This window comes from Colobus angolensis, unplaced genomic scaffold, assembly GCF_000951035.1.
Source record: "Colobus angolensis palliatus isolate OR3802 unplaced genomic scaffold, Cang.pa_1.0 Scaffold1, whole genome shotgun sequence".
NCBI lineage: Eukaryota > Metazoa > Chordata > Mammalia > Primates > Cercopithecidae > Colobus > Colobus angolensis.
The window spans coordinates 18,715,063-18,719,014 of record NW_012110918.1 but is presented as its reverse complement, the minus strand read 5'-3'; positions in this window follow the sequence as shown (position 1 = coordinate 18,719,014).

The window sequence follows — 3,952 nt, the reverse complement described above, 5'->3', positions numbered from 1 at the left end:
AACCCGGGAGGCGGAGCTTGCAGTGAGCTGAGATCCAGCCACTGCACTCCAGTCCAGGTGACAGAGTGAGACTCCGCCTCAAAAAAGAAACCCCTCTTAGAGGCAGGATCCAAGTAAGAAGAAACCGAAACAAAAACAAGATCCTACAAGAGAAATAAGAAGCAATCCGATAGAGTTCATTTTGTCCAAAATAGAAAAAGCAATGACAAAAAAAAAAAAAAGCATAGGCTCTACAATGTATGTTCAATCTATGTAATAATCTAGAATCAAAATTCTAGATAGTACCAACGTCATGGAGAGAGGGAGGCGGAGTCCGAGGAACGTGGCAACATGTGAAGACACTTCTCCTGTCACAAACAGGATGTAGATGAAGGTGAGATTTAGAAATCAAGCTGGGCGGCCGGGTGCCGTGGCTCACACCTGTAATCCCAGCGCTTTGGGAGGCCGAGGTGGGCGGATCACTTGAGGTCAGAAGTTGGAGACCAGCCTAACCAACGTGGTGAAACCCTGTCTCTACTAAAAAATACAAAAATTAGCCGGGCATGGTAGACGGTGCCTGTAATCCCAGCCACTGGAGGGACTGAGGTGGGAGAACCACTTGAACCCGGGAGGCGGAGGTTGCAGTGAACCAAGATTGATTGCACTCCAGCCTGGGCGACAGCGTGAGATCCTGTCTCTAAATAAATAAATAAATAAATGTAAAGATTCAACAATTTGTTGTCTACAGAAGATATCTATTTTTTTTCTTTTCTTTCTTTCTTTTTTTTTTTTTTTTTGAGACAAGGTCTCACTGTCGCCCAGGCTGGTGTGCGGGGGCTCAATCATGGCTCTGTGTGGCCTCAACCTCCCAGTCTTAAGCAATCCTCCTCCCTCAGCCTCCTGAATAGCTGAGACTACAGGTGTGCACCACCACGCCCAACTAATTTTTTTTTTTAAGTATTTATAGAGACTGGTCTCACTGTGCTGCCCAGGCTGATCTCAAACTCCTGGCCTCAAGTGATCCTCCCACCTCAGCCTCCCGAAGTGCTGTGATTACACGCATGAGCCACCACGCCTGTAAACACACTTTAAACAAAAAGACACCAATGGGTTGGAAATAAAAGGATAGGAAACTTATGAGGCAGATGGGAACCAGAAGAAAACAAAAGTTATCAATCTTATGTTCTGACAAAATGGAACAATAGAATAAGATACAACCAACATGAACACAGGTGAAACTAAAGATCAAGACAAACTATGCAAACCAGGAATGATGGAACTACAGAGAAAAACAGATACATCACCCATTTAAGCCCAAGCTTTTAACGTGCTCCTTCAGATCTAAGTCATGAAATTAGTTAACATGGACCTCTACGCTTGTGAAACAGAAAACAGACACTAGCACCAGTGTATGTGAAACCTTGTTTAAATGCTCATTTACTGTCATCAGGAAGACGATGAGAACCAGGCTGGGCGCGGTGGCTCACACCTGTCATCCCAGCACTTTGGGAGGCCGGTTGAGTCCAGGAGTTCCAGACCAGCCTGGGCAACGTGGCGAAACCCAGTCTCTACAAAAAATACAAAAACTAACCAGGCTTGGTGACGCATGCCTGTAATCCCAGCTACTTGGGAGGCTGAGGTAGGAGGATCCCTTGAGCCCAGGGTTTAAAGTTGCAGTGAGCTGAGATTGCACCACTGCACTCCAGCCTGGGTGACAGAGCAAGGCCCTGTCTGAAGAAGAAGGAGGAGGAGGAGGAGAGAATAAAACTTCTTAATTCTTCCACACCCTAAGGTAACCATACTTGACCACACAGACAGGCAGGAAGCTGCCTTTGGGGTCTCGCACACAGTGTGGTAACGGAAGCCTGCACGCAGGGCAGTGCAGAGGGTCGGGGGGAGCAGCCGCTCAGCAAAGCCGAGCCTCAGCTTCTACAAATTGAGAGGGCTAAGAAAATAAAAAATTAGAAATAAAAAATTATGTACACAAGCGAATGTTTATTTAGAATGAGAAAATCTCAAATTTTTAAAAAGCATCAACAATATCCAGGAAATAACAATATTTTTAAGTTAACGGGCGCCACAAGTTGTATTTTTGCTGCTTCATTTTGCTGCCTGCTCTCTGGCCGCCTCTTCAGATGGCCACGGTGTCGTGACATTTGTTCCCCTCCAGAGGCTCTGAGGGAGGACGGCCTCCAGGCCTCTCCCAGCTCCCGGGGCTGCCGGCGGCCCTGGAGTTCCCGGCTTGTGGCTGTGCCACTCCAGTGGCTGCCTCCGTCGTCACGTGGCCTTCTCCCGGGCCTGTGGTTTCTCTCTTCACATCAGGACACCAGCCGTGTGGGATTCAGGGCCATCCAGTAACCTCAACTGGATGACAACTGCCAAGACCCTGTTTCCAAATAAGGCCCCATTCGGAGGTTCCAGGTGGACACGAATCTCGGGGGACACTATTCAATCCAGGGCGACATCCCTCTCTCGGACAGCTGGAAAGAATATCCTCAGTCTTGGAGCAACTGCACAGCCATCAACAGACCCCGCTAAGCTAAGCCCAGCTAAACACCCAGCTCAGCATCCCTCAGCCGGGCCCCAGAAATGCTCTGGGCACCTGATGCCAGAGGAGATGGCAGTCTGGACCAACCGCTGTCAAAACAGCTTGAGCAAATTGTATACAACCCCTTGCCAGGCCCCCTCCAGGGCCTTCAGAGGGCTGAGGTCTGCGGTCAGGTGCTTCAGGGTGAAAGGGCCCCAGCCAGGTCCAGCCAGACAGGCTGCCTCGCGGACCCGGGGGTGTGCACAGCGCCGAAGGCCCTGAAGGTGGGGTTGTTATTTCTGTGTGCTGTGTTGCAGGAGAGGAGGGCGCCAGCAACAATCCCATGTCAGAGACCCCATCTGCTGCAGCTTCTCCAAGGGTCGACCGGAACTCAGGGGCAGGCCTGAAACCTCCCCCAAGCCCCATGGCAGGAATTTCCAGCCCCCAGCCTTCCACATGCCCCATTTGCCCTGGAGCCAGTGCTGGACCTCCCCAGGCACGAGGACGCCCAGTTGAGTGGGGCCTGAGTAACATCCTCAAAACCAAATGCCAGGTTAGGAGCAAAGCTGGAGCCAGGAGTAGGTTCTTGTTCCTCGGAATAAGTGACTTTTACACTCATTCAACGTTTGTTTTTTGTTTTTTGTTTTTTTTGAGACAAGGTCTCTCTCTGTCACCTGGGCTGGAGTGCAACGGCGCAATCACAGGTCACTGCAGCCTCCACCTCCTGGGCTCAAGTGATCCTCCTGCCTCAGCCTCCCAAACAGCTAGGACTACAGGTGCACATCACCACATCAAGCTAATTTTTTTTCTGTGGTGGTGATATGGTCTCTCCATGTTGCCCAGGCTGATCTCAAACTCCTGTGCTCAAGCAATCCACCCACCTCAGCCTCCCAAAATGCTGGGATTATGGGTGTGAGCGACTGCGCCCAGCCTCATTTCCAAAGTGCTGGGATTACGGGTGTGAGCCACCGCGCCCAGCCTCATTCAACAAATACTGACTCAGTGGCTCCTTTGCCCAGGATGGTGGTCTAGGTGCTGGGGATACAGCAGAGAATAAACAAACTCAGTCTTGTCCCAGGGCCCTGGGGGAGGCAGGACGATAAGTGACATCCGTAAGGCAGCATCTGAGGTGCTGGGCAGCAAGGGAGCTGATGAGAGGACAGCAGGAGAGCTACGAGGGGTTGGGAGGAGGGGAGGGCGCAATGCCAGGGCCCATGCCAGGGGCCAGTCTGGGAGCACCAGGGCTGTGTCCAGGAGAGGAACAGGAGGGCCAAGGTACTGGGGCGGGAGCTCACAGTGTGTTTGCTGAACTGGCTGGAGGCACAAGTGTAAGAAGGGGAGGTGGGATAGGTGGATGAGTTGGGACAGGTGGGTCGGGTGTGTTGGGTGGATGAGGTGGACAGGTGGGTCAGTTGGGTTGCGTGGATGAGGTGGGTCAGGTGGGTC